At 37.0% G+C, this 24191-nt stretch overlaps 1 pseudogene; it reads right to left on the reverse strand.

Annotated features, from left to right (window-relative positions):
• LOC127650847 (probable phospholipid-transporting ATPase IIB) overlaps nucleotides 1-24191 on the reverse strand; it is a 55678-nt pseudogene that overhangs the window by 17171 nt on the left and 14316 nt on the right.

Consider the following 24191-nt stretch of genomic DNA (forward strand, 5'->3'; position numbering starts at 1 on the left):
CCCAATTGTGACTGCTTGTCCAATATCTCTTTCAGCTAAAGCAAAATATATTCACTAAACCGGTGATACTGTGCTACTAAACCTTGACCAGTGGATTTTAAAAAATCAATTTTGATTGTAAGAGCCATACTTGAAAAAGGTCCTATATGTTAAACCTTTCAAAATGTAAGATTACACCACCAAAAAGCAGACATATGCACTTTCTCAGGCCATTCGACATGAATAGAAAAAAATAGTTGCCACTTCTCTCTGAAGATCAAACATGTTATCCATGCTACTGACAATTTCCTGACCTTTTTAACAAATCATTTTCATGACTTTTCAAGTTGTTCGTGAGATTTCACTCACAAAGAACAATTTCTGGGCAGAATGTATATATTGAGTAGCATAGGTCTTGCAACCGTGAACTGAACCATATCCTTTAGATTGGAATACCTGGTTTTGACAATTAAAAAAAAACATTCAAGTTGAAAATGCTTGTAGGACAGATGAGATCTGTCTCTACACTCACACTGGCCAAATCTGACTATGAGATTCTACCTTTACAAAATATCAGCTGTGTTTAATACCAACTTTAAACACACAACTCTCCAGAGAGAATCAGAGCTATAACTGCCCCGTACAGAAGCTGTAAATTACATTATGTTTATTGATTCCTGTCAAATTCGATTTCACAAAACTTGTTGGACATGGACTCAGACACATCCTGAGGGGGGATATAATAAGGCTATGATCGCTCATATCATGGTTACATTTCAACCTGCCTGCCACTTTGTCATCACATTAATAAAGGACCATGAAGCATGGAAATCAATTGTCTATGAGGCTTTACCACTGTGTCACACAGTTGATGGCGCAAAACACACACACACCCCCACACACATCCACAATTCGATTACAGCTAGAAATACATGTCATCACTTATGAAGCTAAGGGGACTTTAAGTAGCAGAATGACTAATTACACACTACAAAGAGGCACTAGAAAAGTTTTTGCGAGGAGCTGGATGTTTACAATTGCTATAAACATGATGGTAGTGGATTTCACAATAGTGATGTTAAGAATGAAAGATGTCAATTACACCTGAGTGCAGGACTGGATGATGCGATTCTGGACCTCATCCATAGTGTCAGTACCGCACGAGACTGTACCGAGATGGAGATTTTTGTCGACTTTCTCATTCTGGGTCAGAGTGCCTGGAGAAACAGCACTGTGCCCCACAGTAATGTACTCAAAAACCACGTGATAAGATGCACGGATTGATGGTCTCAGACTAGGAGGCAACTGAGATTCGTCCTCTGCCACCCAGAATGAGGCGAGTTACTACACCACCATGCAGACTTAAGAGCGCATTGGGAATTCCAAACTGGGGAGAAAAAAAATAAGAAATACAATGTCCCCCAAAACTGAATCACATTTATAATTTGCAAGATATGATTTATGCCTTATGTAATCCCATATATGCGCTTTATTGCAAGATACTAATCCTCAGTTTGAAATGCAACTTCAAGGCTTGGGGGATTAATTTGGTTAATTAGGCGAGTCATTGGATAACAGTGGTTGGTTCTGTAGCCAATCAAACAGATCATTTCTTAAGGGGGCTAATAATATTGACCTTAGCAGTTTTATTAAAATGTTATTCCAGGCAAATTGAAATAAATAAGGCTTTCTCCAGAGGACAAATATAATAAGAAATACTGTGTTAAAATCCCCTTGCTCTGTTTAACATCACTTGGGAAATATTTGAAAAATAATTGAAATTTCATAGGGGGGCTAATAAATTTGTCTTCAACTGTAAATGGTGTTCTGACATTTGTAGCTCCAAAAATCACATTCAGGAAATATAGAAGTAATCCATATGACTCCAGTGAATTCAGAAGTGATATAATAGATGTGGGTAAGAAACAGATCAAAATGTAAGTCCTTATATATATATATAAATCTTCACTTTCACTTTTACATCTGAAAGTCAAGAAAGAAAGTAATTCAGATCTGGGATGGCATGAGGATGAGTCCATAAGAGAATAGTCCATTTTTGGGTTAACTATCCCTTTAAAAATAGTGCAGATGGAATTAATAATAGGGTTTGGTTCAATGATAAGGCAGTGGTGGCTCAGTGGTTGAGGCTCAGGGTTACTGACCAGAAGGTCGGGGGTTCAAGCCCCAGCACCACCAAGATGCCACTCTTGGGCCCTTGAGCAAGGCACTTAACTCCAAGTTGCTCCGGGGGGACTGTCCCTGTAATAAGTGCACTGTAAGTCGCTTTGGATAAAAGCGTCTGCCAAATGCATAAATGTAAACGTAAATAAGGAAATAAAACAAACAATATTTTGACATTAAAGATACTTTTTGTAATGTCTAAATGCTTTACTTGTTTGCTGCCACAATTTATGTACAACCCTAATTCCAAAAAAGTTGGGACAGCATGAAAAATGCTTATGAAACAAAAAGGAGTGATTTGTAAATTATATTCACCCTTTGCTATATTGAAAGCACTACACACTCACATTATATGATGTTCAACCTTGTGAATTTCATATATTTATTTACACATTTTAACAGTAATTTCAAATCAGTTGATTCTAACACGCTCCAAAAAAGTAGATACAGGGGCAGTTTAAGACTAATAACAATTTGACGAGATGAAATAAGGCGATGTAAAACAGGAGATGTTAAACAGGTGAGGCAATTGTGCCTTAATACTATATACTGTATAAGGAGCTACCAAAAACAGCCTAGTCCTTCAAGAGCAAGGATCATTCGAGACTTGTCAATTTGCCAACAGATGCTTAAGCAAATAATCCAGCACTTACAGAACAATATTCCCCAAAGACAAATTGGAAGGATTTTGGGCATTTCACCCTCTACAGTGCACAATATAGTTAAAAGATTCAAGGAATCTGGTTAAATCTCAGTGCGTAAAGGGCAAGACGAAAGCCACTTCTGAATGCACGTGATCTCGGATCCCTCAGATGTCACCGTCTTAAAAAAAGGCATTCATCTGAAATAGATATCATGAACATGGGCTTGGGATTACTTTAGTAAAACTTTGTTAGTAAAACCACTCACCGCTGCATCCGGAGATGCAAGTTAAGACTTTACTATGCAAAGCAGAAGCCATATATCAACACTGCCCAGAAGCGCTGCTGACTTCTCTGGGCTCGGTCTCATCTTAGATGGAAAGTAGAACAGTGGAACTGTTTTTTGGTCTGAAGAGTCCACATTTCAAAATGTTTTTGGAAAACAAAGCCATTGTGTTATCTGGGCCAAAGAGCATAAATGAAAGATCAAAAGCATAAACAATGCAGATTTTTTTTTTTAACAGCCTTCTTAGCTCGTATTTACCAAGGATGCTAATATTTTTAGCCACCACTCCAGTGCCATCCAGAACCATCTTTTTCAGGAACGTCCTTGCGTGAGTTCCTGAAAAAAACTCGAGTTACATGACTTGACTTGAGTCTGACTCGAGTCGCAAATTTAAGGACTTGTGACTTAAAAAAGAAAATTACTTGCGACTTGACCTGCATGACTCGACAATGACTTAACTTATAAACAGTAATGAAAAACATTGAGACCAATTAATTCATATGCAAAAATGTAAGCCCGCCAGCACCACTGATCTGCACAGTAAACACTGTGCTCACCACCCACCAAAATGACAGACGATGGTCAAGTTCCCAAAATAATCTCCTTTGGATATAAAAATGTCGAATTGGACCGTGTGAATAAAAAAGTATGAAAATATGCAACGCAAAAATATCTGATACAACCACCACAACCTCGAATTTCATTAGACATCTAAAAAACCACAACGAAAGGCAAGTAAATAATTTCATTATCATTTCATTATCCAGAAAGATTTATATGTAAAATTACTGTTCAAATGTTTGAGTGTTGTCAGTAAATTAAAATGATTCACAATTAATCTCATGTTTTGTAGCGTGACAAGTTTGAAATTACCAGACATTGGCTCTAAATGTGTGTGTCCCTTTTCTAAACCTTCTCAGCAGTCAGCAATATACCATAACCATTTGTTGGCAATATAAAAACATAACAGGCAGATTTGCAGTCACAACACTTTATTTAAAACATGACAAGTAGTATAAAATATACAGAATGACTCGCGACAAAATCAAAGTGCTCTCATTGTCATTATGACTTCTGAAGACTTTAACTAAAGTCCTTTATGCAATACCTTTATGACTATTTTATAAAAATGTATCTCTGAAGGGAACTTACTATCTTTGATGGCATTTTCATTTCATCTTACTCTCAGCCTAATAAAGTATTGTTTATAAGCGCAGGGATGCTTTGTGTACAAGCGTTACCAGGGTAACAGCTATATTTCTGCTGCATAAGCACCACCTACTGTCAGAGAGCGAATTTTCATTCAGCCCGTCTGCCATTTTTGTTAGATCAATGTGAAAATCTGACCGCATTTTTACACAGCATACACGCAGTGTTATGCATTTTAACCAGTTAATTCTAAAAATCTAAACAATTTGGATAATAAGGTATCTAGAAGTATTCACAGTATTTTGAATTGTCCACGATAAAAATAACAATTTACTAATATATATATATATGTAAGTAACATCACACGAGCAAGAGTGCTATATGTGCTGATGTAGGGACATATAGCACGATTGCGAGTGTGATATTGCTTATATACAACAGTTCAATGAACAATTACATTTTAAAGGGTAACTAAACCCTAAACCAACTTTTTTTAGTTAATGATCTGTAAGCATGGGGCTTTATTAGTACTGGTCATTGATTCAAGTAATTTTTTTGACATTTGTGTATAAAGTGTTTTAATTCTACAATATATGGTGTAAAAACGTCTGAGTGCTGCCCTCTTCAGGTTGAACGGTGGCTACTGCAGTTGAATTTTCCTATTGGCTGTTTGCGGTACTCGTGATCTAAAGCGGTGACAGCTGACGTAAGCAGGTTCCAGCTCATCACGCCCTTGGTACGAGCTACCACGCCCATGGCAGTATAAAAACCATCTTGTTTCGTCAAAACCACTGTAGCGAGTCAGGAGTTGGAATTGCAAGTATTGAAAACGATCAGGATAGAGTATTTTAGCATCTATTTAGCATAGCATTTATATAGTTATTTAGATTATTTCGTGTAGCCTAAGGTAGTTAATTAGCATATTTGTTAGTGTAGTATTGTTAAAAGCATAGTATTGCGTCAGTTAGGATATCTTCAAGTTAGCGTAGATTATCTGTATTTAGCACAGTGGTCAGGATGGTACGTTGGTGTAGTGTTTCTGGTTGCAACAGCACTGCTGGACTGTATTGCTTTCCATATAGACTTGGAAATTAGGCGCCAGTGGTTGCATGTCCTTGGGCTGGAAGACCGCGAGTTCCCGCCTATAGCTGGAGGAGTGTGCAAACTGCATTTTATGCGGGATTGCTTCTCCAACACAATGGAGGTGGAAATGGGCTTCTCCAAACAGCTCGGCTGAAAAGCGACGTAGTGCCAAACGCTGCTCCTCCTGCATGGACTCCACCACTGCAGCAGCGTCTTGAGGTGAGTGATCATATATATTTGAATCACAATTTATGGTTAGGCTAAGTTAATCCTCTGGGGTCGACAAACGCATTTTGCTGGATTTTTTCACATAGCAGCAAAATATGAATATGCCTACAGAGCGCGCGCTATTGACATCAACTCGATAAAACTCATCAGATTCATGTACATGTCGTCTTGCGACCGTGTGAGGAATAATAATAACATAATAGTAATACAATTCACCCTCCTCCACTTCAGGTGAAGGTGGGGGAGAAAAGTCCTCGACTTCAAAAGACCGCTCCGTGGCAAAGCTACTTGCGTCACTCCAGTCACTCTCCATTTTAGAGTCTGACAGCAGCTGTCAATGAATCCGTCACTACGGGTCTCAGGTGCACGCCCCCCCGCTCAGCCCCGCACTCGGTTCGTCCCCTCTATCCCCGCTGGGGTCTGCCCACTTTTCAAGCATTTTTAAAATATTGCTAGTGGGTGGAGTCAGACTCTGATTAGGGGTTTAGTTACCCTTTAAAAAATTAGGAAAAACCGAGTAAGGTCATAAAAACGCATTTGTGCATGGAACTACTTTATTACGCTACGGATCAGAATCTGCAGTTGCTAGTTCAAAACAAATGATGCGTCCAAACCTCCATTAGTAATTCAAAAAGATAACTTCAGAAATAGTATCGCGTGCTGTTTCTAACAAGTTATTGGATAAACAAGGATGGATGTGAGTGAGTGTGTGTGTGTGAGAGAGAGAGAGAGAGAGAGAGAGAGACGGAGCATGTTCAATCACCTGTTGCCACTCCCAAGCAGATATGCTGTCAGTGTTCTGAAGATCAGCTTTCTCAGTGGAAAAATAGCGACCAAGCGGGGATATTTCTCCCTATTTCATTGTAGCCATGCAAGAGTCGATCACTATAGAAACAGCGATGTCCTCCGCCATTTTTAAACACTGTGTATCCAATGTGGGAACTCGGTAAGCACCTCGAGTTCTGTAATCTAATAGTCCTTCGTGTCTCTCAGCTGAATGAGCCTTAATCCTGAAATTGTTCATTTAAAGCTGTTTAAAACAATGTCATAGCTTAAGTAATATACTGGAGCAATCACAGAGCACTGTTTTATGTAAACAATGACTAATGGATTCACTTTACGTCACCAACTGGCTCATATTACGCACAAAAATTATCTTTTGCCACCACCTGCTGGCTAACATATGTAATTTCAAAAATAAAGTCAGTAACTCCTAACAGATCTGCACTGCTCTTACGCCATAGTTTAGAATGGCACGAACAAAAGCGGAGTGATACACACACAGTGAAGCGTCCGAGTGCTGATCCTGTCAGACCATCAGTGCTCATGGAACGTCTCTCGTCCAATCAGATTTGAGGTCTGGAACTAACTGTTGTATATCTATATAAATTGTATAACACATTACTGTTATACAACTCATATAAAAACAAATTCATGTAAAGATATGTATGTAAGTTCATCTTTTCAGAGCAAATATAAATATTTATTTAAAAAATTAACCTCCATTTATTTTAGTAATATGGCTTGACTCAACTTTCTTGAGGTGAGTCACTGACTTGACTTGCTTGATTTGTCTGCACTGCACTTGAGACTTGACTCGAAACTTGATGGTTAAGACTTGAGACTTGCTCCCACCTCTGCCACATACACTCAAAAAAATGTTTTGCCTATTTTTAAGATGTATCCATTTCAAATGAATAACACATTTCCATCTAATTGAATTGAATAGTCTTGAAGAAAATGTAATTAATAAAACTTGCATTTAACATTTATATATTTTATTTGGTTAAAGATTAGGCAATTCAACTAGATGGAACTTTGTTATTCAATTGAAATGGATACATCTTGAAAATAGGCACAAAAAAATTTGGATTACATGTGCATGGCTATGTTAGCAGAGAGTGTGGGTGCTAGATTAGCCTGCATGGAGTCCTGACAAGTCTCCAATTAAGAATGTGTTGGGCATTATGAAGCACACCATATGGCAAGGAATATCCTGTACAATTGTACAGCTAAAGACCTACATAATAAATGGGGGATACATCCACTTTCTAAACTTAAACATGTGTCTTCAGTGCCCGAATGCTTAATAAGTGTTATTAGAAGAAATGGTGATGTTTCACACTAGTAAACACTCGACTATACCAAAATTGTTTGGAGTGTTATGCAATCATCTGATTTGAAATGACTGTACATTTAAAAAAAAAAAAATACATAAAAATCACAGGGTAAAACATCAAACAATGTGTAGTTGTAGTGCTTTCAATATAGCAAAAGGGGAATATACAGTAATTTACAAATCACTCATTTTGGTTTTTATTAGCATTTTTCATACGGTCCCAATTATATGGGAATTGGAGTTGTATATGATATAATGTATTTACATTTTTTGCATTATAAAATGTATTTTATATTATTATTATTTAAGTTGTAATACACTAAATTATTTTTTGGCTATACAGCATGAATATTAGTTATCTAGGTTAAAAACATCTCATGTTTTATTTGAGTAAACTAAGTAGATGTTGGTGGGCTATGTTTAAAACTAAAAGGATCTTGTATGAACTGTAAGATTAATAATTAAGTGTCTTTAAAGTCCATCCCAAATTGACTGGGTTCAATTCGTATTCAGCTGTTGAAGGCTTTGTCATTCATTTATTGTCTAAGCATTACATTTTAAGAGAGTGTAGTCCAATCTATGACCAAGATGATGCATTTGATCTCAAGAAGATGAGGTCAGTATCTTTGTTTGGCAGCCTTTCTCAGTATATATTCATATGCGATTAATTGCAATTAATTTGATTAATGAATCTGCACATTCTGTGATTAACTCTATTAAAGTTTTATATTGATTGACAGACCTACACATGACTTTTGGTTTAAAAGCTCTCACGGCATGTGATACCCCTGTGAGAACAAGAACCTTGAGTTGAGGGCTCCTCTAATCTGAAGGATCTGAAATGTTACTCTTATGTAAAATAAAACAACCTGCCCATAAGCCAGCACTGATCAATGCCCTCCAGGCATATTCCAGACCGTTGTTCTTTCTCATGCTAATAGTGTGTGTGGATGAGAGAAACGATGAGAGCCATTTAACCAAGAAGCCCACTGCTGTTGTCATACTTCGGTGAAAAGCACAGGAGGCAAAACCGGAAAAATAAAAGCAGAATGCCTCTTCATAGAAACGGCCCCCTGAACAAAGAGCTTGAGTTTTTCTTCTTTCTCTCTCTCAAGTATGTCCCTAATCCAACGGAATATGTGGGAAAATTATGTCAAAAAAGACGTCTTTTTTTCTTGTTTCCGTCTGGCAAGGGCCGACCTGCGCGAAAACACTGAGGCCTTTCATCTCGCCAGGGCACTCATAAAAACAGCAACACATAATCATCCCCTGAGAAAAAGAAACTGCATGAAAAGAGAAGGGGGAAGAGTGGGGGGATGGACAAATTGAACAGAAAAGACAAAAAAATTTATAAAAATGCAAGCAAAATCAATCCCCCAAATGGCTATGCCCCAGAGGACTGGAGTAAACTGGGAGACACAGGGAGTGAATGGTGCAGTCTGACTGATCAGTAATAGTTTGGCAAACCCCTACGATGGCCTGCCGCCCCACTGCAAGCTTCATGCCTTGGAAATGGAAGGATTAAAATGAAGAAAAATTAAGACAGAGTACACAGTTCCCCGCTGAAAGGGAGGAATCCCCCTTTATGGGGCAAAACAATGCAGAGGCTGAATTTCGCAAAGCTGGCCAGGGATCGGGTGTAGTCGTTATTCATTCAAGGCGGGAGGAAAAAGCGACTCAATTACCTCAAGCTGAAGATGCTATCATTGAATCGAGAGTGCATATTTTACTCTATTCATCCGGGCCTCATTTAAAGTGAAAGGAATGATTCAACCTGCCCTTGCTGCCTGTAAGTTTTGTGTGTGAAATTTGATGACGACTTTGTGCTTGCATAATGAATATTCATTGGTTGAAATCCATCAAGTACACTGAGGCTGTTACAACAATATGTCATTATACTAGTACTATAGGAACTGGATATGCAATACAGCTTAATGGAACATGCATTGTATTGTGAGGTGAGACTTAATTGAAACCTAGAGATGGTTCAATCGTGTTTTCTAAACTCTTCCCAGATTCTTGACTTACAAAACTATTGGCTCAAATACTCTGATCAAAGTTTAAACTGCTAATGCAAGAGAATTTATCTATTTATTCAACCATGTTAGTAGTATGTATTGTATCCATAACTTCTGAACATACTTGAATACTTGACTCTGATTGGTCAATCAAGGCATTCTGTGGTCAAATATTTTATATAATGATTGCTAAACTGTATATTTGATCACAGTAGGCAACTGTTGGTGTTTATTTTACAATAATGAAGGGTTGGTTGACTTTATATCAATGTCTTTCTAGCAAGTTGGTCCACTGACGGCCATCTTTGGAATGTTCCCAGGAGGCTAGTTCCAGTCATGACAGTGCAGCTCCTATCTACTTGAATGGGGGAACACCAAAATCTCAAAAAGGTTGTTCAAGATTACGATTAAAAAAACTGTTTTTTAAATCAGCCAAAACATCAAACAACTCTTATCATAAACTGTGCTTTACCTTAGATTAAACAGAAATACGCTGTTTTAGCAGTTTGTTTTGCTAATATGCATGTGCATTCTCAAGTTGATTGACAGGCGATGTCTGTATCTAAAAGGTGATTTGCTCTTTAACCTGCAAGGAGGGACTTTCTACATCCGTTGACCATTGGGCACTAGAGCTCCTTGGCTGGGCATTCCAATTTCTCCCATTCATTTTAATAAAAGTGGCCCATCTCAGCTAAACGGTTTATCCCTTACATACTGTAGTTACAAATTTCAAATAATTTCACTTCCAAATCTTTTAAAACCAAGTTTTTTGTTGTAGCTGTGGCCTAGCAGTTATTTCACATGCTTTGACACATTGAGCTGCAAGTTGAAAGTGGCTTGCAAATAAATAATAATACAAAAATCAAATCAAATCAAATCAAAGATACAGGTTTTGACCAACATTAATGTAAGTAAATGACAGAAATTTCATTTTGGGTGAAAAATCACTTAAAAATCACTCTAATTGTGCATCTATACATTGCTTAAACATCACTGGAAGCAACAGTGAGATGCTCTTTTCAAATCTCACAGAGTGAGATGCTCGGATAGCGAAGACAGCAGTCACATCCCTCATGCCACCAAGGTTTCGATCCTCAAAGAGAATATCGCTCCATATTACTGCATTGACATACACACGCTCGCACATACTGTGTAAAGTGATAGCTTATGTGCTGTCAGCAGCTTCTAGTGAGAGCTTAGAGCTTTGTGCAAGGAATGTCACAACAGATTATTAGAGGCGAAAACGTTCTCTGTAACTTTCGCCGAGTCGTATCGACTTTCCCGCCCAGTCTCGTTCTCTATATTGGCACCTCTGACATCATCTCCTTGAGATATTGAATTCCACTCCCAGACGCGGCTCGCACACAGAACACAGCAGATCTATGAGCTCTGCCATAGCAGCTGCGATCACACCTACCAGCATGCATGACAGGATCTGAAACACTTCATGACAGGAAGAATAGAGGTCAAGCAATATGGGTTTCTCGACAGGTTTTTGTGATACTGGGATGTAGAAAGTACAGTATATTGGCCAATTGCTGCTAAAACTACATAATATTGTTTAAATTAAAGGTGCACAAATGTTTTTGCTGACTGCAAAACTTTTAAACGTAAAGAAATATTAATAGTAGAACCACTATATTATATGGTGATGGGCAAGAATTCATAAGCGCTGTCATGTTGAGATCACATGACTCAGTTTATCTAAATCCCCTAAAACTGGACTCTTTCACTGGCGGAAAACATTAATCATGTATGACTGAATTTTTACAATGACATCAGTAATGGAGTGTTTTAATATGCACTGCAACAAACAATACTACGGAGTACAGCTTTAAAGAACATTTATTTTATGCAATATTTGCCCAAAATTCACTCTAAAATATTTGAAACAAGAAAATTCACATAATCCATTTACAGTCAGTAGATTTCAGAATGGACACTAGGGGGAGCGTTCTCTTTCGCTAATCTTCTTAGTAGGATTAATATTGCTTGATTAACTGGCCTTGACAATATATGGGTTTTTCATGGATGAACAATAAGGTGTAATAAACTTTAGGTTTATGTCCTTAAAGTCAACATGAAATCTAAACATTTTTATTTCACATTCCTGGTCATTTACATTTACATTTATTCATTTGGCAGACGCTTTTATCCAAAGCGACTTACAAAAGAGGAAAACATAAGAGAAAAATATATATTTTTTTTTGTGACTGGTTAAGTGCTCTTGGAAAAGATGTGTTTCTAGCCGTTTTTTGAAGATGAGTCAGCTTCACGGATTGAGTTGGGAAGGTCATTCCATCAACGTGGAAAGTGTTTTGGTGCCTCTTTGTTTTGGTACGACAAGGCGACGTTCCTTAGCCGACAACAGGCTTCTGGTGGGAACGTAGCTCTGCATAAATGTTTTTAGGTATGGTGGAGCAGACCCAGTGACTGTTTTGTATGCCAGCATCATAGCCTTGAATTTATTACGTGCATCAACCGGCAGCCAGTGGAGAGAGACAAAGAGTGGTGTAACATGTGCTCTCTTTGGTTCATTAAAGACCAGACGTGCTGCTGCATCCTGGATCATTTGAGGAGGTCTAATAGCACATGCAGGGAGGCCTGCAATGAGAGCGTTACAGTAATCCAGTCTAGTTAGTCATACTGCAAACAATTTATCAGTACATGTGGAAAAAAAAGTATTTTGTAATCTTTTTCTTCCACTTTCCATGATCCGAACAATAACCGATTGATAAAAGCAGGGCTATAACTAACGATTACTTTGATAATCGATTAATCTCCGATTATTTCATTGATTAATCGAATAAAACCCAAAATTGTATTTCCTGTATATATACATATATACACACATTTTCGTTACTGAAAAGATAAAGGCCGTAAGAATTTGTTTCAATTTACGTACAGAATTCACACTCTATACACTCATAAAACTTTGAACAAAGCCTTAATCATGAAAAGTTAAATATAAATTTATTATTATTACTTTGAGGACATATGCAAAACAGTTCCTTTACTTATAAAACTTAACAAAAAGTTCTGTTCATTGTGTATTGATCCATCGGGATGGAGTGGGACAAAACAAATCAGCCCAGTAGAGGGCAATGGTGACACCGCAATAGAAATATTAATAATTCTGCCCAGCTGAAAAAATACATAATTGTTAGATGCATATGCTTGTACACAGTCAATGATTATGTACATTGCAAGTTTTTTAAATGAATACTTTAAGTTTTTAAATAGTATTGTACTGATTACATGTTTCTAAACTATTCTTTTAAAAAATTTGTCTATTTATACAGTAAAATATTATACACACAGTATACATTTTCTGGTAAAATCAGACATTACATTTGGAATTATCAGGAGGACACTAGGAGGACTGTCAAATATCAGGACCCTTAGTATTATTATACATTATATTCAGCATTATACACAGTTTAATATAGCACCATTATCTGTAAACGCAGTGAAAATTCACTCTTGCGCTGAAAATAGCATTGTTGCATGCGCTCGCGTAAGGGAGGAGAAATCACCTATAAAACACTTTTTTCAAGACCTCCATGAAGGCAGAACAAAATATTTTCACAAATGGTTTGATTGATGTGGATGTGCTCGCTCATTTGCTCTGTGAAGTTTAACAGAGACTTGCATGTGGTAAAAACAAACAGTTTTGCGAAACGCGTAAATACGTGCCTGATTTTGAATTCATAACAGGTATACATTGTTAATCATATAAAATAGTGGTAAACAACTCTTTTTACAAATTGCAATTGCAGAAACAACTCAAGCGGATTAAACAGCACAAACCCTCTGTCAGCATATCAATTCATTGTCAATGATTTCCATTATTGATAATGGTCGATTTGATCGATTAGTCGTTGCAAGATAAAAGTCCCGCCCTACATTTTTTCTCATTAATATCCTGTTTCAATCAAAAATATGGCGACTTCAAAAGTAAAGGTGGCATACATTGTTTCACATTGACTTTTACATCAAAAGTCAAGCAAGTAAAGTTCAGAAAACCACTATGCCATGCATACAGTAGCTGGGTCTAAAACGCTCAATAGCCTTAATTTCAAAGGATGCATTTTAACTTCACAATTTGGTTCAGAGTAATGAATACATATATTATAGTAAAAATTTGCTGACTAATTATATCATTTCTGATAAGATTTATCTGAAGGCAGTGTACAGAACATGTAATTGTGCAAGTAAATACAAGCAAACCAAAATCAGCACTCACAAACATGTGAACAAGTTAAAAAAAGAAAAACCTCAAAGACAGCAAAGGTCAGTTAGAGGAGGGATAATGAGTGTAATGGGATTTTATGTTTTTGTTTGTTTGTTTACTTTTACAGCATTGACATCCACTGTATCTAATCATTAAGGGAATTCAGAAGGATTAAGGTTCTGCAACAAATGTCACGCAAGTCTTTGGTTGGTTAATTTCCCTCTAGATTAATCTCTCTGGGGTTGACCTTTCACATCGACAGGTCCAAATTCTTCACTAAGATCAGGGTTGAAAACCACTTCATCTATTTCGCCATTTTTATTCTGTCCTCTTCGAGTCTTTATTAAAAGGTTACAATAAGGAAAAACAGTCCCGGTGTAAAGTCTAGCCCATATTGACAACACAAGTTAGACATCACAGTATATTGTAGCTCATACTTTAGAAAAATATTGCCCTTAAAATGATAGTTTACCCACAAATGAAACTTCTCTGAATTTACTCACCCTTATGCCATCCCAGATGTGTATGACTTTATTCAGCAGAATACAAATTAAGATTTTTTGAAAAATATCTCATTGTAGGTCCATACAATGAATGTGAATGGTGATCAGACATTTGTAGCTCCAAAAATCACATAAATAATCCACAAGACTCCAGTGGTTAAATCCATATCTTCAGAAATGATTGTGTGGGTGAGATACAGAACAATATTCAAGTCCTTTTTAACTCTAAATCATCCACTCAGATGTGAGAGTGAAACTAATCAGGCACCAAATGCGACTTTCAGATGTAAAAGTGAAAGTGGAGATTTAGAATATAAAAAAAGGACTTAAATTTGGACCTGTTTTTCATCCACAACTATTACATCACTTCTGAAAATATGGATTTAACCACTGGAGACGTATGGATTACTTCTAAGTTTACGTTATCAGATTTTTGGAGTAGTGATCACCATTCACTTGCATTGTGAGGACCTACAGAGCTGAAATATTAGTCTAAAAATCTTTGTTTGTGTTCTGCTGAAGAAAGAAAGTCATACACATTTGGGATGGCATGAAGGTCAGTAAATGATGAGAGAATTATAATTTTTGGGTGAACTACCCCTTTAAATATATAGTACACCCAAAAATTTTAATTCTGACATCATTCAAACCCATATTACATTTTTTTTCCGTGGAACACAAAATGAGGTTAGGCAAAAGCTACGGTGCCCCAGTCACCACTTACTTAACATTTTCATCTGCTGAACACAAAATGAGATGTCACCATTTAATTTTATGAAAAAAGAAGCAATGAAAGTGAATGGTGACTGAGGTTATCATTTTGCGTAATATCTCTTTTTGTGTTCCGCAGAAGAATGAAACTCATACAGGATTGAAACACCATGAAGGTGTGTAAACGATGACAGATTTGTCATTTTTGGGTGGTTAACCTTTGGGAGGGAAACTACTCACCTTTTTTTTTTAACTGAAATAGTCTCTTTCCCGGTATAAATCACCACGCCTATGACAGTACCTTGAAAAAAAGACAAAATGGGATGAGCAATTGTAAACAATGAGGACAATAAATAAATAGGCATCATGTCTCTGGCTGGTCTAATGAACAATTAGCTCAAAAAGCGTGTTTCCAGTGAACAAATGCAGCCGAGACAAATGATTCAATATGTGGGACACCCAGAAATAAACCGTTACAATTAGGCCTATTATAGTCGGATCAATGGTGCTGCTTGGTAATGGGCTGATTCATTAAAATAAACTAATTAATGATGGAGTAGCCTTACTGCTAAATGAGGAACATCCAAAGTCAAACTTTTGTTAAAACACAGAAAAACAACATAAAATATAGTGCGACCAAACTTAGAGTAGTGCATATTTTTTAGATGTTAAAACACTTTTTCTTATCACAACTGAATATAAATAGACTGTTTTCTCCAAAAAGTGTAAACACTATGGCTCTGTGGTACTTTCAAATTGCTCTGTTGGTTAGAAAATCAACCAGCCCAACACAGTGACATTGGCTTAACAAATAGGAAGTTTTCAGGAAACCTGTTTGAAAACAGACATTTTTGCTATTCTGTTTGATGATGCTAGTGGTGCAAACATCACACACTTCATCTTTAAATATTTTTCACTTTCTTTAAGCTTGATTCATTGTGTCATGTTTAGAAAGAACGAAATCTAGACTGCACTCTGGGGGGTGTTTAATGGGTTAGAGCTTTAGGGCATATCTGTTCCTCGCCTGATGGGGTTTTGTGTTGGGTCTGCTTGGTTGCATGAGATGACGTCATTGCGTTTTGTGGGGAGATGTGGAAGGACTTTCTTCTGCTGAAGGTCACACTGAGCTGGGGAATGAGAGGAACCTCTAAAACCCCCAGAAGAACCAAGAAACGGGCAACCACAGATCAATGAAGGGCAGATTGCTGGCACAAGCACCCGCCGCTTGAATAAATGGCCTTGCTATTATTGTTGGACTGAGATCAGGTTCTACACAACAGACATCGGTGAAAGCACAGCAGAAAAACTGATCTTGGGTCTGTTCTTTGGGGAAAAGTTTCATCTGCACCACAGGGAGTGGACTGCAAACAGCCAGACACTTTGGCTTCCCATTAACGGCTCCTCATATTTCTATTAGATTGTTTGAATAGTATGGTGATCTCAAGTGACAAACAAATGGGAAAGTTTTGAGTGATGCTGGCTAATCGCCTTGGTATCAACAGCACACTCTTCTAAATCACAAACTCAAAAGATTTTTGACCTGTGATGAATATTTCAGACCTTGGAGGGCTGCATTTTCTTATATTTCCACAATAGAAGCACACAATTTAGGGGAGCCAAACATTTTGGTCGTGCAGAGGGTGGCATGGTGGGTCTGTGTTGGAAGAAACTGCGTACCAGATGCCACAACAGTGCTCGCCCACAGGGTGTTCTCAAAACTCAAGCTCTCATGGATGGGATGGTAGCAATCTTCCTAAGGGAAATAAATAAAAGCTTGAATAAGCGAGCAGCACAATGTATATTCATCATGTTTTATACTACTTTTTTTTTCTTATATGGAATGCCCAATTCCCAATGCGCTCTAAGCCCTCATGGCGGCGAATTGACTCGCCTCAATCCGGGTGGCGGAGGATGAATCTCAGAATTGCCTTTGCGTCTGAGACCATCAATCTACGAGTCTTATAAAGTGGCTTGCTGAGCAAGTTACTGTGGAAACCTATCACGCGTGTGGAGGCTTCACGCTATTCTCCGCGGCATCCATGCACAACTCACCACGTGCCCACGAGAACCACATTATAGCGACCACGAGGAGGTTACCCCATGTGACTCAAACCTCCCTAGCAACCGGGCCAAATTTAGAGACCTGGCTGGAATCCCTCAGCAAGCCCTGGATTCAAACTCGCAACTCCAGGTGTGGTAGTCAGCGTCTTTACTCGCTGAGCTACCCAGGCCCCCCTTTTTTTATACATCTTGATCTATTTTGACCAATGATTTTGGTCAAAATAAATGACCCTTATTCATTTTGGGACAAATGAATAAGTGTTTTTTTTTAACTAATTTTGATTAGTGAACTGCTTCACCGATTACTTAAAAATAACGTAATCCAAAGAACAATTCCATTCACAAATTAAACATCACTGTAAGCAAGTTTTACTCGATAAACTGTATATACTGTATATAGCTAACCAAAAAAAATACTTTAGAGTAAAATCTTGCAACAAAAATGTGTGTACTACAGAATTTTCCATAACTTTTAAGATTTTATTTATTTCCATGACATTTTCAGGTCTGGAAATCACAATGTAATATTTCCCTGATATTTTCCATGACTGTCAGAACCCTGATGGTTATTCAGCACTGGATAAAGTGGTTATCAATTATGGCCTTTAAAAAGCAGGTCAATAAAAATGACAGACTCCACAAGCAACTAAATGAATCGATGAACTTTCATCACGATGAACGGTAAGTAGGATATTAGCTGAAAAATTGAATTACACTAATGCCTGCTTAAGCGACACGGTCCATTTAGAGGGAACGGCACAATCGTTTCGACTTGATTTGCTTTGTTTATGAAAACAGCGTTTTGTCGAACATCATAATAAGGCATCGTTTAGTGCTAGCACGCTCTGTGCTGAGCAGAACAGAAATTCTGACACCATGCCATAAATCAGGGAGAAGCACAGAAATTAAATCTTTAAATGCTTTTCTCCATATAACATATTTGTGGCTGGGTGAATTTGGATGATATCTAATTATCTGCTGTTAGAAGGGCATAATCTACAGTGAGAAAGGGGGCCACACACATCGCGGCTGCAAAGACATGCACATTGACGCACACAGCTAGAGATGTGTCCTCTATTCATGATGGCCCATTCACTCTTGTCATGTGTGTCTGTATTTGGCCAACAGATATACCAAATCGCAATCTGTCAGAATTATCTACTTAAAATTTAAACGCATTTTTAAAAGGAACAATGACCTTTGATCAATGATAAAGAGGGTTAGCTTTACAAATAATAAAGAAATAAAACAAGTGTAAAGAGAGGGGGGTTAAAGCTAACAACCTACTTATGATGAACTTTTCTTTTTTATCGAAACCGTTTAAGTATAATATGTTTTAGGAATAATTGAGCAACCATTTAGATTTCCCTGATTAGATATGCACAACACCAAAATTAATACGAGACTTTGAGAATCTAATTCCATAGCAAGTGAACTGGTTTGTTTTATGTCTGAGTCTCTATCTAGAGAAACTTCCTCTTTCTTCCATCTCACACTCACACACACACACACACACACACACACACACACACACACACACAGTAGTGTTTCCATGTTTTATGGGGACTTTCCATAGACATAATGGTTTTTATACTGTACAAACTTTATATTCTATCCCCTAAACCCAACCCTACCCCTAAACCTAACCCTCACAGAAAACTTTCTGCATTTTTACCTTTTCAAAAAACATATAAGCTGTTTTCCTCATGGGGACCGACATAATGTCCCCACAAGGTCAAACATTTCGGGTTTTACTATCCTTATGGGGACATTTGGTCCCCACAAAGTGATAAATACACATGCACACACGCACACACACACACGCACACACACACACACACACACACACACCTAAATGAGAAAATATCATAGACTACAATAATTTTTATATAAAGCTAATTGTAATTACTATAGACATCCCTAAAAGATACATTTTTACCATTTTAGAATAAAAAAAGATAAATAAATAAAACAATAACTGTATGAACTTTATTAATTTATGTTTTACTTGAGAACATCAATGAATGTCCTCAGTGAGTTTTTATCAGATTTAGTTCCCTTTTGGGGACAATTTTATGCCCAAAATAATGCTCAGTACACATATACAGAAATAAGTTGAAATAACATCATGGTTTTATATAGGCATCAGGTTTCAGATGGACTGACCTCTCCAATACTAAGAGCGACTGCCATACAGAGATTTGCAACAATGGCATAATGAATTTATTTTATAAATGTCAAATTAAAGGTACTTATTCCAAGAAAAATAATTGTACACCATATTTTGTGTCAACTTAATGGGCTGTATTATTTGCATCTATAATCTGTGACAGTGTAAAAAAAATAAATAAATAAATAAACTTAAAATATTAGGTCACAGTTAACATTATTTAATGCATTCGGTATCACAGCATTTATTAATCTTAATAAAAGGAATATTCCGTGTTAAATCCAAGTTGAACACAATCGACAGCATTTGTGGTATAATGTTGATTACCACACACAAATAAATTATATATATATATATATATATATATATATATATATATATATATATATATATAACAAAATAATAATTCCATCCCTACTTTTCTTTAAAAAATAAAAGAAAATCACAGTTATAGTGAGGTACTGACAATATAAGTGAATGGGACCAATCCATACATGCTGAAATACTCACTGTTTCAAAAGTAGTCACAAGACGTTGGCAATATGTGTGTTAACATGATTTGGTTTGATTAAATCGATTACCAACCATTTCTAGGGAAAGTTAGATCTAATTTTACAACTTTGTTGCAATGACAACATAGCACTGTAAACCCTCAAACCATTGCGAAAACTACGGTTTAAACAACTTACAGCTCATTTAATTTACATTTAAATAAAAGAATTGGCCCCATTCACTTCCATTGTAAGTGCTGCAGTGCAATATTGATTTTTGCTGTTTTAAATGTTGCTATTTTTGTTCTTCTATTAAAGAAAAGGAGAGACAAGTCAAAATATTTTTTTGTGGTAATCAATATTATGCCACAAATGCTGTTGATTGAGCTAAACTTGTTTTGAACCCAGAATATTCTTTAATGTTTATTCATCATAATACTACTGTCCGATGACATTAGTTCATGATCCAATAACTAAAGTTTAAGTATGTAACTTTTAATGTAAAAATTTATGTTTACATGAAGAAATTAATATTAACCAAGATCAACAAATTCTGTAAAAGCGTTGTTCAGTTACATCACGTAAATTACTGTGTTAACAAATTGTAATTGTAAAATGTTAGCAAAACATTGCGTAATAAAATGCTAAAACACATTTGTTATGTATTATAAATTGAAACATGTAATAATTAAATTTTTTAAATGGCTATAAATATCTTAATGAAAGTTATTTAAAAAAGCGTTACTGTGCCAATCAGGTGTAGCAAGCATCTTGCACTATAAAGAACTGTGGGAAACAGTATGTGGAAACTGCAGATTTGTGAAAGCAGGCTCAGGGGGGTGACTCAGCACAGGAAGTTATCTTCTGCCCCTGTGTGCTGTGTGGCCAAGAGCGAAGACTTCAAACAAAGACAGACTTCATGTGGGGGGTCTCTTTTTTCCCTCTCTCCTTCTCGGGTGCTGCACTAATCTGCTGTTAATAAGGAACTCTGCTCAGCCAATGGGGTGAGACGGAGCCTAACAACCCATGATGTCATCAGCATTGCAAGGAATGCGGCTCATTGGCCGGTTTTACATTCCAGAGACACTGCAGCCCATAGTCATGTGAACAGGCACACTATGAGAATCCATGTTATTTTAATGTGCAATTAAAAACAGCGGTTAAGTTTAGTTTACTGGGCAACATCACAACATTAAGTACCTATACAAAAACCTAACAGCGGGTTTCAATTGGGACCGTGACGTCACAACACATGCTAAACGATGCCTCGTAAAAATTCCTTAATTAACAGCCATTCCTCTTACCCTTGTGAAGTTCCCCTCGAAACTGTGAATGTCCAGTTGAGGCTTCTCATCATAAACATACGTGCTGATGGAGAACATATACTGCTGACACAAATCAAAAGGTAACAAAATATTTTTTTTTAGTTCTAATTCACCCCAAAATGAAACGCTATAGTTTGCCGTCCTTTCTTTCTTACATGAAACACTAATGGAGACGTAAGGCTGAATGTTAGCCTGAGTCACCATTCACTTTCATTGCATTAGTTTTTATTCCATACAATGCAAGTGAATGATGACCAAGGCTAACATTCAGCCTTGTATCTCCTTTTTTGTTCCACAAAAGAAAAAAAGGCAGGTTTTCAGAATTTTCACTTTTGGTCAACCTATCCCTTTAATTCAATAATTCAACAACAGAAATGTAGTTAGATGAACAAAGTTCTGGGCTTTACCCAAAACCCCAAAACTTATTTGTGCAAAGTATTATAAGAAGACTCAAATGGCCTTACAATCAGAGTGATTGTCATGAAAATAAGCCCCTTCTGACATCAACTGATAATGTAGACAAAACAATTGAAGCTAAATTCAACTTTGATGGATTGCTTACAAATGATAATGACTTCTACATTTAAAGACAATTCTAAAAGTATGAAAAACAGGGACATTTTAGAAACTGTCAAGCCCACCAGACACCTGATCTGACCGCTCCTACTGCTATACTGCAGCAATCATTCGGCGACTTGCTGAAATTTTAATTCTGTGATCACATTAAGTGGTTTTGGAAAGGCAAATACAAATGTGAACCCTTGCTCAGGGTGAGTGTCATCTCCACAATGATGGCACCGGGAGACAGGCCGTTTGGCAGATTCCAGTTGTCTCTCGGGGTAAAGTTACAAGCCCATGTGAAACAAACCCTCCGGCCAGTAAATCAGATACACAGTGATATCAAACATGAGCCTACCTACCATCAGCCTGAGAGAGGCTGAGTGTGGGACACATCACTCACTGCGTACTGGGGTCAAGTTACAGACCCATCCGAGTACAGAACAGAAGGAGTTGAAATGTGATTTGGAATGCGGCAGTTTTCTGGCATCTTAATGATGGTTAAAATCATCGTACCATGATGACTTATGTTGTATATTGTTTATTTTTACCAAAACCATACATTTTTGGTACTAGGTAAAGGTCTATTCAAGTCTAAACTCAATTAACTCCTTCAGTTCATTCAGAATCCAAAATAGTTATGCCATACTCTGTCTTTTGTCCTTTTATTTAACTTAGCTAGGTTAATTTTTAAAATTATTAGAATGGCAAACAATGAATTCAGGTATTCAAACTTTGAAAACATGAAAATTCAGTGTGCATTATTTGGGTGAACATTTTTCATATACATATATATATTATATATATTAGTTCACCATCCCAGATGTGTATGTCTTTCTTTAGCAGAACACAAACTAAGATTTTCATAAGAATATCTCATCTATGCAGGTCCATACAATGAAAGTGAATGGTGATCAGCTCCAAAAGTCACAAAAGAAACATAAAAATAATCAATATGCCTCCAGTGTTTAAATACATATCTTCAGAAGCAATATAATAGGTGTGGGGAGAAACATATAAAAATGTAAGTAACATTTACTCTAAATCTCCACTTTCACTTTTACATCTGAAAGTGAAAGTTAAAGTGGAGATTTAGAGTAAAAAAGGATTAAATAATGTTATAATATAAAGCACATACGCTAGAAAGCCGTTTAATGTGAGAAAGCTGCTGAAGACACGAAAGCGACATGCACAGATATTGTGACAGATGCAATGCACTGCAATAGATGGGTTTCCTTCTACATTACACTTAGGTCTTCCCCAGAAGCACTTGAGCATATACGCACACTCTTCCAAAACATATTAATGCCACTTGTGCATTCACATGAACACATAAAAGTCGTGTTCTCTGTCAGAAACCATGTGATAAAGTACTTTCTCTTAACAGCCTTTAATCCTTTAACATAATATGATGTTTCAGAACGGCGCTTTATGCTTGAAATGCATGAAAATGTGGTTCAAGTGTTGACAGAAAGAAAGCTCTATATTGGAATGAAAGCTATAAAAGCCTCAGCTAAGTCAAATGATGTCCACACATCTAACTAATAAGGACCTATGCTTCTTCACAGGTAAAGAGATGTAGTTCACACCACACAACTGTGTGATGCTGTTTGCGAATGTTCATTAGAACTACAGTTTCGGGACACACCAAATCGTTGAACTATGCTGGTAACTATGGAACCTGTGACTATAGTTGGCTAACAATGATTTTGGGAATCACACAGCCAGACACAATATGACTGGCTGAGCCAGTGCCGTGAGTTTGGGACAGGGATATCTGTTTGATTGACCAAAGGAGGCTCTGAAAATCTGTCTGAAAATATTATTTTCACCTTTAGGTGATGCTAGTTGTGCAGAAATTACACACTTCTGCTTCAAAAGCACACTGATGTAACACTTTTTGTACTGTTTTTGTCTAATGTGGTTCGTACCCCTAAAGCAGGAAGTCTCTGAGGGCAATCAACAGTGTTTCTCGGTTTCCAGTCCATCTCTCCATCTAGCTGATCTGTTCTAATAAAACGTGAGCCTGGAAAACTAAACAAATTTGCCATTCATGTTATTTAGAATATATCAGATAATATCAAATTTAACTGGAGTTAACAGTGATCTGCTACGAGATTCTGTTCTTTTCATGATCACTATTAACAGACAGAAAAGAGGTCTGGATATCCACGTGTGAAGGACACTGTCTCTGTATTAAGCATTTGATGTGGGAAAAGCCTTGGCCTCAAGCACTAAAGAACTCTGTATGCTTAACATATTGCTCATATTGATCTCAGACAAGACTAATATAGTAGTAGGCATTGGACAGAAAAGGTCACCGTCTTTACACTCTAAGGGCAAAAGAGTCAGTGTTCACTGATTAGGCTCTGTATACCAAGTTTGCCTACATGGGTTGTGCACCATTCAGAATTGAATTGAGAACAGCATTTCCAAAAACATTGCATGATTAAT

Source organism: Xyrauchen texanus, chromosome 10 (assembly GCF_025860055.1).
Source record: "Xyrauchen texanus isolate HMW12.3.18 chromosome 10, RBS_HiC_50CHRs, whole genome shotgun sequence".
Taxonomy (NCBI): domain Eukaryota; kingdom Metazoa; phylum Chordata; class Actinopteri; order Cypriniformes; family Catostomidae; genus Xyrauchen; species Xyrauchen texanus.